The following is a 14953-nucleotide window of genomic DNA, read 5'->3' as shown; positions in this document are numbered from 1 at the left end:
TCACATTCCGTTACCTCAGTTCAAACTGGCAGACGTTCCACTCCTTCATTCAGGAGCGGTCTGGGGCTTCTTACAGTACTAAACAGTGGTACCTCACCAAAATGTCTACTCCTTCCACCTATGGAACTGCTTCCGGACTCAAGGCGGCAGGAGCGATATTCCCTTATGTGTTTCAATCACTGACCACCTCTGAGCCAACAGATTGTGAACTGAATTTCTCCTGCATAGCCCGATCATATAGTTTCATCGTGAAGGACGGGTATCCAGCTAGTATTTAATATGCAAAAATCTAGATGTCTACTCATTTTCTCACTTGTGCTTGCATATGTTCAACTGAGGAGCCTATAACACATTGGGAACACTCTTTTTCTTATCTTTGGGTGTTAGCTTCGAATGGCAGATACTAAGAATAGAGAATTGATTTTGTGCCATCTGATTTTCCCAGGATTTCTAAACTGGACTCTCTTTTCAATATGGTAGGAGATCTGTTTCTTTGCTGATCTGGAACCAGGGGTGAAATTCAGCAGGTTGTGGAGAACCGGAAATTTTGAGTAGTTTGGAGAATCTGCAAATACCACCTCTGGCTGGCCCCAGTGGGGTGGGAATGGAGATTTTGCAATATCCTTCCCCCAGGAGTGGGGAGGGGATGGAGATTTTGCCGTATCCTTCCCCTGCCATGCCCACCAAGCTACACCCACAGAACCATTACTTTAAAAAAAATGAATTTCACCACTGTCTGGAATTAGTATTTAATTAGCCTGGTCTACTTCTGCATATACAATAAGAGATGCCATTTTGTCTTTGGCCTCAGATATCAAGTACATTGTGTCTGCCTCTGTCCGGTTCAGAAAATAGTTAAACCGTACAAAAGGTGATGCTTCATTTACTAGCAGTATCTGCAGTAGAAAAAAGCCACAAATCATTCAATTCCCCAAATTTTTCTTTGTGGGTCCTGACAAGAGTGCCTCACTTCCACCCATGTTCATGCCTGTTGAATGCAATCCATAAAGGCATGCTGTTACATGTTGTCTTTAACCAAGTGTCTAGATTTAAAAGAAAAATAAATCAGAGAGAGAGAGAGTAACTGGGGCAATCATTTAAAAGTCACCCCCGAGCAATATAGCTGTGTTTGGAATTGGATTGGCTCCTGTATCTGAAGTCAGAAACCGAAGGAAACAGGCGCTAGTGAAAAAAGTTCCATTTGCTAATTGGTTGCTAAAGCAGTGAGATCAACTATTAAAGCAGATAAAACACTTTTATCTGTAGTGCATGCAGAACATGCTATTTCAAGCTTACGGGATGAGTGGCAAAAAGCTATCAAAGAAGAAAGGAACTGGATAAGATGCATTAAATGAAGATTAGTGGCCGGAAAAGGTAGCTCATCTACTAAATCTAATTGCTTTTGGAATTTCACATAGCCTTGTGATGGCTAACCTCTTTGTCGTTGCGTGCCGAAAGTGCGTGTATGCGCCCACACCAATAATGCAATGCGTGTGTGACTCTCCCCCCCGTCGTGCACCCCACCCTCCATGCATGCACATGCAATCCCCCCAAACTCCCCGCCTGCGTGCATGACCCTCCCGCACTCCCCGCCTGCATGTGTGACGCCCCGCATACGCCCGCCCCCCCATCACCCATTTTTGGCTTTCAGGTTGGTGTGGGAGGCTTTCCAGGCCCAAAATGGCCTGCGGATGGAGGCATATGTCCCCCCTCCCATGCCCATTTTGAGCCTGGAAGCCCTCTTGCACCAACCTGGAAGCCAAAACAAAGTGTGTGGGTGCCATGCAAGGCCCAAAATGCAATGCGAGCACCCTCATACATGCGCCCCACCCCCGTGCATGCATGCACACATCTCCTGCATGCACCCACCCCCCACACATGTGCAGCAGAGACCTGAAGTCCAGCTGTGGGAGGCACGTGTGCATGTGCAGTGAAGCTGGGCTGGGGCAATGGCTGGCTTGCCCACAGAGAGGGCTCTGCATACCACCTGTGCACGCGTGCCATAGATTCGCCATCACAGACTTAGCCCTTCATGAGCACAAATGACAAAGCAAGAATAATTTGACAATTATTACTGTCCTAACAAAGAGTCCTATCGATTGTGGAGTCGACCGGCAACAAGGACCTGCAGGAGAGGAATGAAAAAGCCACATGTGGCTCCAGAGTAGCAGGTTGCCAACCCCTGGGCTAGACAATACTTTACCCAAATCTACAGATATTTCAATTTCATATTAATGGAGTGACTGAGGGGTGCAGTGGCTTAGTGGCTTAATGATGCTGGAGAAGGTCTGTACTCTAGCAGTCTGAACTCCACCAGTTAGAGTTCCACCACCATGTGATGGAGTTAGTCTCCATCACTTACTTCTGCCAATCTAGCCTTTTGAAAGCATATAAATGCAAGTAGATAAAAAGATACCACTCGGGTGGGAAAACACGGTGTTTTGAGCAAAAGCACACATTTAACTGGTGTTGGACCTGCCTGAATGGGACGCCCGAATGCAGGGTGATGTTGGTGATGCCCTGGATTGTTGCAGAAAATGACAGGCTTTAGACTTCTCAGGATACAGGAAAAGTTTATTTGGCAGCCAGGTTCAGAAAGCTAGCCCATGGCTTAGCATTGCAAGTTCTGAACAACCTTCATTATCGAAGCACACATTCTTATACATTCTCAAAAGCATTGCTACACGGAAATACTTAACACATTTCTTAGTGGTTACCTTGAGGAGAAAGCCTTATAAGGAGATGGGGTCTTACTTCTCCTTTTGTTTATGGGGTACGTGTCATTAACGAACTTTCATTGAACCTTGGACTTTTAACATAGGTTTTGACATAGGCTTTTGACATAGGCTTTTGACATCTTGTGGTTAGGCACTTGCTTCCTGTTCTTTTGCAACTCTGCCTATGTGGCTTTAATATAGAAGTAAAGGGTCTCTAAGAGGCTGTCCAGCCTGACCCAGTAGGTTTCACACTTAATGTCCAAATCTCACTTTACGTCTGCTTTAATAGTAGTTATAACTGTGTTTTTTAGGATCTTAACAAATAACCCTCTAATTTCAGGCTTAGATCATTTCTACTTTTCTTTTCAAACTGTTCCTGTCTATTCAACTGCAGATCTGTTCATCTATTCGACAACATATTCATTCGAACTTGATAGGCTGGGTTTCAGGGTTCTTTTGATGAGTTTAAACTCAGCATAAGACTTTTTATAATGGTCTGTCGTCCCATGCAGAAATTAAGGAGAATCGCCGTGATGCAATATGTGGTAAACAGCTTGATGTGGTCTGCAGAATTGCAGATGACCACTAGATGAGAACATTAAATGTTTCTGGGTTAGAGTTCTCTGCATCTCTTGTCCTCTGGAATTTTGCAGCCCAGATCTGGCAGACATTGAGGAACGTTGAGGCAAGCTGTGGAAATATACCTTCCCCTCTCGTTGAATGAGTCGGGAAGTGTAGGTCAAAAGGAGGAAAGAGTGTTGTTTATGGAGTACGTGTCATTAGCGAACTTTATTTGAACCTTGGACTTTTGACATAGGCTTTCAACATAGGCTTTTGACATAGGGACATCTTGTGGTTAGGCACAGCTTCCTGTTTCTATTGCAAGATCCAACTCTGTCTAAGTGGCTTTTAATATAGAAGTAAAGGGACTCTTAAGAGGCTGTCCAGCCTGACCCAGTAGGTTTCACACTTAATGTCCAAATCTCACTTTACGTCTGCTTTAGGATGACGCAACAGAAAGCAATCAAGCCTACTGCGTGTGAAGCTCATTCACCCCCTGTGGTGCAATCTGGATAGCATGTAAGCATGATCTGAATGGAATAATACTCATGGGCAGCCAAACAACTACTTTGTATTAACACTGTAGTCTCCAGGCTAATAGAGGGACATGGTGGCTCAGTGGCTAAGATGCTTAGCTTGTTGATCAGAACGGTTGGCAGTTTGGCGGTTTGAATCCCTAGCGCCACGTAACAGAGTGAGCTCCCGTTATTTCTCCCACCTTCTGCCAACCTAGCAGTTCGAAAGCATGTTAAAAATGCAGGTGGAAAAATAGGAACCACCTTTGGTGGGAAGGTGACAACGTTCCGTGCCCCTTCGCCATTTAGTCATGCTGGCCACATGTCCTTGGAGACGTCTTCGGACAGCGCTGGCTGTTTGGGTTTGAAACGGAGATAAGCACCACCCCCTAGAGTCAGAAACAACAAGCACATATGTGCAAGGGGAATCTTTACCTTTACTCCTGGCTAATATAACATCATCATACGCTAAATAAAAATAATGGCGTGACTAGCACACGGGTTCAGTGACTAGAGCAGTGGTTCCCAAAGTGGGCGGTACCGCCCCCTGGTCGGTGGTAGGATGAATTAGGGGGTCACTAACAGGCAAGGGGGCGGTGGCAGGGGGGCGCTAAGAGGCAAGGGAGGTGGCAGAGGAGTGCTGGAGGTGGCCCCCTTGCACCTGCTCCATACAGACGCTCCACTCTCACCTGCCTCTACCCCTCCCACCTTAGAAATGCAACACAGGTAAACGTGGTGGGGGGGGGAGAGAGAGGCTAGTCCCCCTCTGCCTCCTCGCTCCATTTGTAGAGGTGGCCTTAAAAAGCGAGGAGTGGGAGGAAGGGCACTTGGGGTGGTTTCTCAAACTTTGAGTTGCAAAGTAATCTCACTGAAGGCTGAAATATAGGGGAGATTGTGGAAAAGGGATGGAGCCAAGGTGGCGCAGTGGTTAGGGTGCAGTACTTCAGCTGACTGTTATCTGCAGTTCAGCAGTTCTAATCTCACCGACTCAAGGTTGACTCAGCCTTCCATCCTTCCGAGGTGGGTGAAATGAGGACCCAGACAGTGGGGGCGATATGCTGACTCTGTAAACCGCTTAGAGAGGGCTGAAAGCCCTTTGAAGCGGTATATAAGTCTAACTGCTATTGCTATTGCTATAAACATTTCCAACATATACTGTTTTTAAAAAGTAGATAAAAAGTGGTCTAATTATTGTGTAAAGTTGGATATTGTCACATACAGGAAAAAGCAAAGCAAAACAAAATTATGATAGAACAACCCATATTAGAAGAAAATGCTGTCTAAATATTCCAGTATGCCAAACAAGATGTTTTATAACCAAATGGAGTCAAAACACTGCAGGTTTTTTTAAAATAAAGTGCCCTTCCTATCTTGATATTTATGCACAGTGAGACCTTGGTCACAGATAAACCTGGAAAATGGCATCACTCTTATGTTGTGTGAGTATACATGAGCTGCAAGGCTTATATTTTGCCATAGTATAATCTACAGCTCCATAAGTATTACTAGGGTTTTGACCAGCTCCTGGGCACCAACATATTGAAGAATATGGAAAGACTGATCATGTGGGGCAGTCTAATGAGCATTTCTGAAATGGCAGATATCACAGAACAAAGTCTTCTTCCTTCTCTACCCCCACCCCTCCCTGTATTTTGAAAAAAACAAAAGGCAGCAGTATGTGTGTGAATGATCAGGCATTTGTAGATTTTGTAGATTTTATTGTCATTTATAGGCCGCCCTTTTCCCTGAGGAGACTCAGGGCGGCTTACAATTCGTGGGGAAGGAGTGCAAGACAAAACATGAAATAATATGTGAATAAAATAAAACAATAAAACACAACATTCATTCAGCATTCGGGTGGGGCGGATGAAAATCTTATCCCCAGGCCTGACGGGATAGCCAGATCTTAAGGGCTGCGCGGAAGGTCTGGACGGTGGTGAGGGTACGAATCTCTACGGGGAGATCGTTCCAAAGGGTCGGAGCTGCTACTGAGAAGGCTCTCCTCCGCGTAGTCGCCAGTTGGCACTGACTGGTGGATGGAACTCGGAGGAGGCCCAATTTGTGCGATCTGATGGGTCGAAGGGAGGTAATCGGCAGAAGGTGGTCTCTCAAGTAATCAGACCCACTACCATGGAGGGCTTTATGGATGGTGAGTAGCACCTTGAAGCGCACCCGGAGATCAACAGGTAGTCAGCGCAGCTCGCGGAGGATAGGTGTTATGTGGGCGAACCGAGGTGCATATACTGTATTACACAGAATTTACTGAACAGTGAAGTAGTTACTAAATTTTACTGAGTTTATAAAGTTACTAGTTACTAAGGTTCTTGATAAATGACTATCAGACTTTGAAAACCTGGTATCAATGGATCATGTTCAACAATTTTGTTGAATTAACATTAACTAAAAAGGTTTTCAAGTTGGATTTTGAATAAATGTGCAATTAATTGTTACAGTTTTGAATTTTACTGTTACTATCTTCCTTCCCTCGTGCAAATCGCCCAGTCACATGACCCCCCCAGCCACGCCCACCAAACCATGCTCACAGAACCGGTAGTAAAAAAAAATTGAATTCCACCACTAGATGGAGGGGGGGCACTGAGGATCAGCTTGTAGCACTAAGGGGGCGGTGGACTGAAAAGGTTTGGGAACCACTGGATTAGAGGGAGAGCCACAGACTGGACAACTGGCATGTAAAAGGCATTTCAACCCACAGAATCAGAGAGAGGTTGAGAAATATTGAAGAAGGGACCCACCTCAGGAGAGTGAAAGGAAAAGAGGGAAGAAATACTTTCAGACTAGCAAGATTCTGTTGAGGTAACGTTACAATGAAGTGCTAGGTGGTAGTGGCCCTGGCTGTGCTTCTTGTCTGGATTACCTCACAGCAGAGGTGGGTTCCTGCCGGTTCACCCCGGATTGGGCGAACCAGTAGTGGCAGCGGTGGGAAGCTCTGCTCATCCGCTCGGACACTTCTGCACATGCGCAGACACTTCTGTGCATGCGCAGAAGCGCTGTGTGTGTGCGCCTGAGCGAACCGGTAGTCAAATACATTGAAACCCACCACTGCCTCACAGGACTAACAGACTGTAATATTATGTTGCAGGGATGTAGATAGGGCATAAAAGGGATGGCAGAGGGGACTTAAATGCACTGCCTTAATCATTCTGTTTAATGTCTAAGATCATAAATTGTAACTAACAGTTATTTCATCTAAAATACATTAAAAAAAATAAAATTAGCACATAACTGTGCCAATAACTGTCATTGGCCATTTATGGGCAGAGTTTAAATATACATTTCGCTACTTTTAAGGAGATAGTTATTTTAGTCGTCTAGCAATAGCACTTAGACTTATATACCACTTCACAAAGGCTTTATAGCCCTCTCTAAGCGGTTTACAGAGTCAGCCTCTTGCCCCCAACAATCTGGGTCCTCATTTTACTGAGCTTGGAAGGATGGAAGGCTGAAACAACCTTGAGCCGGTGAGGATCGAACTCCTGGCAGTGGGCAGTTTGCCTACAATTCTGCATTCTAACCAATGTACCACCATGGCTCATCTAATACCGGTAGTCCTCAACCTGTGTTAGATGGTCCACAATTTAGCCCAAAATTTCTGTTTCTAAGTGAGACAATTGTTAACTGAATGTTGCCCAATTTAACACCTCTCTTGCCAGTTAATGCAGTTATATTAGTAACACAGATGTTTAGTGAATTTGGCTTCCCCATTGACTTTGCTTGTCAGAAGTTCGCAAAACGTAACAGCATGACTCCATGACACTGCAACCATCATAAATATGAGTCAGTTGCCAAGCATCGCAATTTTGATCATGTCACCATTGGGATGCCACAATGGCCATAAGTGTGAAAAGCAATTATATCACTTTTTTTCAGTGCATTGTAAGTTTGAATGGCCACTAAATGAATTGTTATGAGTTGAGGACTATCTATAAAGGTAAAGGTTCCTCTCGCACGTATATGCTAGTCGTTCCCAACTCTAGGGGACGGTGCTCATCTCCGTTTCAAAGCCGAAGAGCCAGCGCTGTCCAAAAACGTCTCCGTGGTCATGTGGCCAGCATGACTAAACACCAAAGGCGCATGAAATGCTGTTACCTTCCCACCAAAGGTGGTTCCTATTTTTCTACTTGCATTTTTACATGCTTTCAAACTGCTAGGTTGGCAGAAGCTGTAACAGGTAACGGGAGCTCACTCCATTATGCTGCACTAGGGATTCAAACCGTCAAACTGCCGACCTTTCTGATTGACAAGCTGAGCGTCTTAGCCATTGAGCCACCACATCCCTTATAGAGGACTACCTATAGACATTATCAATAGAATTTATCAGAATGTCATGGAACTTTAGTTAAAAGAGGAATCAACAGTTTGCGGCAAATGACACTATAAACCTGACAGTAAACAAGAATATGGTTTGATTTGATGCTTTGATTGCACCCAATATTGGTGCAACAGCAATAATATTGTGTTGAATTGTATATATTTCCCTTCCAAAGCAGATGAGGAGGGCATTAATAAGAGCTGGAGTAAAGCTCTCCTCAATTTGGGCACTGAAGTTTAGCTTAAATGTGAAACTATTTTGGAAGCTAAATTTTTTATCAGAAACAACATCCATCAGATGCAGAAAAGATCATTGTGGGTTAACTCAGACAGGTATAATGTGGATGTATGAAGAAAAGAAGTGGTGAGATTAAAATGAAATAGATGAGATACCTATGATAATGATTACTTTAAAAAGTAGATGTAAAGGACATAATTATAGTGACAGTCAACATAAAAAAATTCAAGTTTCCTGTAAATTAATCTCGACTCCTGGTGGGTTTGTACAACACACTCATGTCATTTTCTTGGCAACAATGTTGGAAGGAGCTTCCTATTGGTTTCTTCTAAGATTTGTGTAGCTTTCCAGTCTAGCCTACCTCTGCTTCTGAACTGGCCCTAGATGTCTTTACAATTTAGGCTGCCTCTAAGGGCTGCCTACCATGGCTCACTTGGGATCTGGGGAAAAGAGTGGATCACATATTTGAAAAACTGAGGGACAAAGAAACATCTGCAAGTAGCCCATCTTCACCTTTTCCTAGTGCTCCAGGATGCTGGCTGGGCGGGCGTAGGTGTTCAGATGAACAGGCACATTGTGTGGTGCGCAAGCCAGACAAAGCTTCTATTTATTGAAAGTGTCAAGAGCCGGGAAATTCACAAGATACCAAGTCTGAAATGGCATAGGATGGTATACACTGTTACCTTCCCACCAAAGGTGGTTCCTATTTTTCTACTAACATTTTTAGGTGCTTTTGAACTGCTAGGTTGGCAGAAGCTGGGACAAGTAACAGGAGCTCACTCAGTTACACTGTGCTAGGGATGCCGAACTTTCTGATGACAAGCTCAGCATCTTAGCCACTGAGCCACCACATCCCTATAAGGTCCTCTATACTTATCCCCTATATAATGTAGAAATTTGTTCTTTCTGAAATGAATTCATCACTGGAGGTTTTTTTTAAAGAAAAGACTGGACAACTACCTATCTGAAATGGTATAAGGTCTTCTGCTTGAGCAGGGGGTTGGACTAGAAGACCTCCAAGGTACCTTCCAACTATATTCTCATTGATTGATTGATTGATTGAAAAGATGGGCCACCAAAAGAGGAACGCCGTACAAGCGAGGGCACCAGGCGGAGACCCCGAGCCCAGCGGCGCCTTAGCCGAGCCCCTATCCCAAAACTCTTCCACACCCCACCCGGCTTCGGCCGCCGCACTTCCCGCGGAATTCCCAAGGGCGGCGTGCAAGCAAGAGGCGGCCTTTTCCTCCCTCGCCCCGCCGAAAGAAGCCCTTCAAGGCAGCCGGGAAGCCCTCCCCGCCCCCAGCAACCCCCTCAGCGCAGCGCCCGGCGCGCAAGCGCTCGGGAGGCAAGGGGCGCGCTTGGGCCCGCGAGCGCCTCGGACAAAAGGCAACAGAAGGGCCCTTGTTAGCTGCTCCCTGGAGATGGAGGAGGAGGAGGAGGAGAAGCGAGAGCAAGCGAAGTGGCGGGGTGGGGCTCGGCTCTCTCTCTCTCCCCCCGCCTTCGTCTACATCAGCCAGGGAGAGAGAGAGAGAGAGAGAGAGAGAGAGAAAGAGAAAGAAAGGGAAAGGGGGGACGGCGAGAGCCGGGAAAGGAGGAGGAGGAGAAGGCGGCGGCGGCAACTCACTTTACCAGCACTTTGCCAACTCTCCCAGCCCGAGGCAGCCTCTTTTTCCCCTGCGCGCCAAGCCGGCTTGGCAAGCGCTTTGCCCCGCTGCGGGGCTCCGTCGAGGCGCCGCGGGAAAGGCTTCGGGGAAGGACCGGGGGGCGTCTTTTTAGGGGCAGCCAAGAGGAGGAGGAGGGCTCGGCGCTCTCTCTTTCTCTCTCTCCCCGCCGAGGGAACCGCCTCACGCCTGACCTCCCGTACCCCGGGGCGACTTGGGGCAGCCTTGCCAGCGGGCTGCAAGAGCGAGGAAGGAAGGGAGCCTGCCCGTCGGTGGAAGCAGGAGGAGGGCGGTGGACAGAAAGCGCTCGGAGCGGATGGTCCCGCTCGTCCCCGTGAGGGGAGGAAAGGCGTCCAGGGAGCGACGCGGGACCTTCTCGGGAAGGAGGCGGCGTGGCAAGCGGGTAAGGCTTGGAGAAGCGCCTCTTGGAGCGCCGGGCGGGCTTTGGCAGCCGGATGCGCCCTGGTCCTCTCGCCTCTTTCACGCTCTTTTGTTTCTTGGTGGCGAGCGGGGGGGAATCGCTTTGTGCTTTAGGGTTGGGTTTCTAGCTTGCTCTCTGGAGTCGGGAGGAAGAGAGGGAGGGGGGCGCACCGGTGCATCCTGCCATTGATAAAGCCCCCCCTTCCCTTCCTTGGAAAGGGGGGAAAGGATGGGAGAGGCAGCCCCCACCAAGTTTTGCAGGAAGATGAACGCCCCAGAGTCGAAATCTTTCCCTTTTAAGCAGATGCGTTATAATAATAATAATACTGGGTGAGGTCCAACATCATCATGGACAACCAATCTCTGTTCTAGTTTTCTTAAAGAGAGAAATAAACCAGGGTTATTTTTGACCCAGCTCTTCATCTGAGAATAGAGTAGAGCTGGAAGGGACCTTGTAGGTTTTCTAGTCCAGCCCCCTGCTCAAGCAGAAGAACCTATACCATTCCAGACAAGGGACTGTCCAGTTTTTTTCTTAAAAACCTCCAGTGATGGAGCACCCACGATTTTTTGAAGGCAAGCTATTCCACTGGTTAATTGTTCTCACTGTTAGGAAGTTTCTCAATCCCAGATTGCTTCTCTCTTTGGTTAGCTTCCAACCATTGCTTCTTGTCCTGCCTTCTGGCGCTTTGGAGACTAGCTTGACTCCCTCTTCTTTGTGGCAGCTCCTCAAATACTGGAATACTGCTATCATATCCCTGATTCTTCTTTTCTTTAGACTAGCAAGACCCAAACGTTCTTCATATGGTTTAGTCTCCAGACTTTTGATCATCTTAGTTGCTCTTCTCTGCACTTGTTCCAAAGTCTCAGCATCTTTTTTGTAGTATGGTGACCAACATCGGTTGCAGTGTTCCAAGTGTGGTCTTACTAGGGTTTTGTAAAGCGGCACTAATACTTCATGTGATCTTGATTCTGTGCCTCTGTTTATACAACCCAGGATTGTATTAGCATTTTTGGTGGCGGCTGCATACTGCTGGCTCATATTCAAATGATCATCCACTAGGACTTCAAGGTCCCTCTCACCCAGTTACTGTTTTTGAGCCAGGTCTCGCCTAATCTGTACTTATACCTTTGATTTTTCCTGCCGAAATGTAAAGCTTTGCTTTTCTCCATATTGAAATTCATTTTGTTGGATGGGGCCCATTGTTCAAATCTTGAAACATGATGGAAGTGATGGACACTTAGGTTGATTTGTTTGGGGCAGGGGGTGAGGTTACGTGCCATGCAAAGTATTCCCAATCCAGGATGTTCTGAAATTAGATGAAATATTTTAAATTAGGAAACATCTGGGAAATTGGGGTGATGATTGTAAAAAACTGGTTGGGTGAAGCAGAAGTTTGTTTCTCAAGACTACACAGTGCAGGGTGACAAGGAGAAAACCTCTGAGCCAATTATTTTGCTTTGCACTTAACACAATTGATATATAAACTACCCAGAGCTACTCATATGTAGTCTTCATTGAATTTAGTGGGTTTTTATATGCAGAATGCCTTTCCATGGGATGACCTTATTCCCCACCCCTAAACAATACACATTTCCACATAGAAATGGAATGCATCTATATGGAGCTTATCAGAACAGAACAACAGCATTGGAAGGGCCCTTGGAGATGTTTTAGTCCAGCTGCCTGCTCAAGCAGAAGTCCCTATATTATTTCAGACAAATGGCTGTCCAGTCTCTTTTTTTTAAAAGCTTCAAGTAACTACAACTTCTGAAGGCAAGCCATTACACTGATTAATTGTTCTCACTGTCAGGAAATGTCTTAGTTCTAGTTGCTTCTCTCCTTGGTTAATTTCCATCCATTCACAAGTGCATTCGTTAGTTCCCAACTACGTCACAAATGCATATCCTTGGACAGCATGGGCTGTAAACTTGACTACTCAAAGTTCATCCAACTGCTTCATGGAAATAACTATAGTCAATACACCATCTTCAAAGATCACCTAAAATTGTGGAATGGAATTGTTGTGAAATGGAATGGTCATGAAATAGTATGTTTTTTTTTAAAAAAAAAAATTCAATTTTGTCAGCAAGCTTTGTACAAAAATCATGTGATTCTTGTTTTATATATGCATTAGAAACTGACCCAGGATTCATGTGTATCCCATATCCGTAAACCTGGAATTTTATTGCCAGGCATCAAAATATATTAAACATTAAAAATTAATCAAGTGTTCTTAATACTATTCTACCTGACATGCTAGCTTTTGGTGTGCAGAAAACTGTAGATGCGATGCAGAGAACAATTAAAAGAAGAATGCATGGTAAGATTTTGTCTAGTGTTAAAAAGACTCATTTAATTTGCATATCAAGTTAGTGAATTAGGGCATCTCTTTTCCAAGCTCCTGATGCATAATTTTGTGGAAGGTTTTTGCTGATTTCTCTGAACTATGTCTCCAGAGTCTGTTCCTTACCTTAACGTGGCTGGTCTGCTGTGTGAATTCAGTGATGAATAGCTCTTAAGGTGATTTGAGATCTCGTGCTCATTAGAAGCTTCAATAGGATCATATGTAAGCACAATGAAAAGAAAATGCGTACCATAGAAGATAGCATCAATCTTATGGCAACATTCTTTATCAGAAATGAAGATTACAATAAACTTACAATATGCACATATGTTAAAAAAGATACGTTCTATTTTATTTTATATGATTTTGCTACTTTTCCTAAGTGCATACGGGGGTTCCTAGTTCTGCTAATAGTAGGGAACTGTAAGAGTTATAAAACAGTAAGCTCTGTATTGAAATGTGTTAATGTTCATTTTGTTCTACAGTCCTTCAAAAGTTTCCAATTCTTATCTACATTCATTCATAATTGCTTTTTACTGAGATTTTAAAAAAAATATGCAAAAAACCCCAAAGTATATATCGGTCTTTTGCAGATGAATGTAGAATGATATACAAAAAAGAGCTTCATTAAATTATTACCTTCACTATTAATTTATCAAAGTATATATGGAGTATAAAAAAGAGATGACTATTGTACAGTTGTCTATAAACAAATAACATCCACATTCCAGAGAGAAGTGGGAGACAACTAGTGAGACATACAGAAACAAAATAAAAATAAATGTTATAATGGAACTTTAGGGAAGCCAAACATTTGATGGAAAGATTGGAAATCACCAAGGATATGTGGGCCTAAAAATTAAGAGACAGAAGTTCTTTAGACTACATTGGACTACATCATGTGGAATTTTATTTCTACAACAAGCTTTTATGATGTTCTTCTGAAAAAGAAATTCTTCATTAAAGCTAAAACTGCATACTAATTTCAACTGCTAGCAGATTTCATTTAAAGCAACTCTAATGTGTGTGTGTATGTATGTATATCCTGAGATTGTGAAAAAATTAGTCTTTATTGGAGGGAAAGACAACAGCATATGGTTACCTTTAGCCTTATGAAGCATTTTCCTTTAACAGTGATTTTTAATTGAAACAAATTCACTAGAACGAAAAATAAGACCATAATTTGGTGACTGGTGGAAACAAAGGATGGTGAGAAAGTGCCTCTTTCTAATAGTCTCTCTTGCATTATTTCATTTCAGATTCCCCCTACTTATTTTGGAGCTAGGTGCTTTATATGCTCATTTTTCTTCTTGTAAACCTCAAAATTGAGTTCTCCACAATATACACATTGATGTGCAAAAGAAAGAGAAAGGGGGAAAGTCTTAAATTGTTTCTGTGGAATTATTTCGTGATCATTAAAAAAAACCCTAGGTTTTCTCCAAAATTGCATAATGCAATAAAAATGTACATCTCTTTAAAGATGGGGAAGAAATAGATGGGGGTGACAGAATGGTTGAAATCATTTGTGCCCAGTGGTTATGCCAACTTTGAAGCAGTCATGTTTCCACATACATGGATGAAGTCAGCAATAACACGGGTGAGAGCTGGTTCTGACAAGGTCAATTGCTTGAAACTGAGCTAATCTGATAATTTAAGAAGAGACATGTAGAAATTTTCCACCCCAAAAGAGGGAAATCTCAAAGCCTGTTGCAAAGGTGCAAGAATCTTATCCTTGATTTCCTTAAGTATATGGTAGCATGTGATTTATATATATAACTGTCAGTGGTGGGATTCTATTTTTTTTACTACTGGTTCTCTGGGTGTGGCATGGTAGGGGAAGGAGATTGTAAAATCTCCATTCCCACCCCACTCCAGGGGAAGGCTACTGCAAAATCCCCATTTCCTCCTGATCAGCTGGGACTCGGGAGGCACAGAATAGTTGGAGGCATGGCCAGTCAGAGGTAGTATTTACCAGTTTTCCTGAACTACTCAAAATTTCCACTACCGGTTCTCCAAAACTGGTCAGAATCTGCTGAATACCACTTCTGATAACAGACACTGGAATTTTTCCTAACACCTTCATTAGTTAATTCAGGAAAATTACTTATTAAATAACACGGGTCCTTGAATCCCTGCCTATTATCTGTAAATAAGACCCACCCACACA

Source organism: Thamnophis sirtalis, unplaced genomic scaffold, assembly GCF_051295495.1.
Source record: "Thamnophis sirtalis isolate CommonGarterSnake01/CBP01778 unplaced genomic scaffold, rThaSir2_p1.2 scaffold_15, whole genome shotgun sequence".
NCBI classification, from domain to species: domain Eukaryota; kingdom Metazoa; phylum Chordata; class Lepidosauria; order Squamata; family Natricidae; genus Thamnophis; species Thamnophis sirtalis.
The sequence above is the reverse complement of the archived record's forward strand: the minus strand, read 5'-3'. Positions refer to the sequence as shown.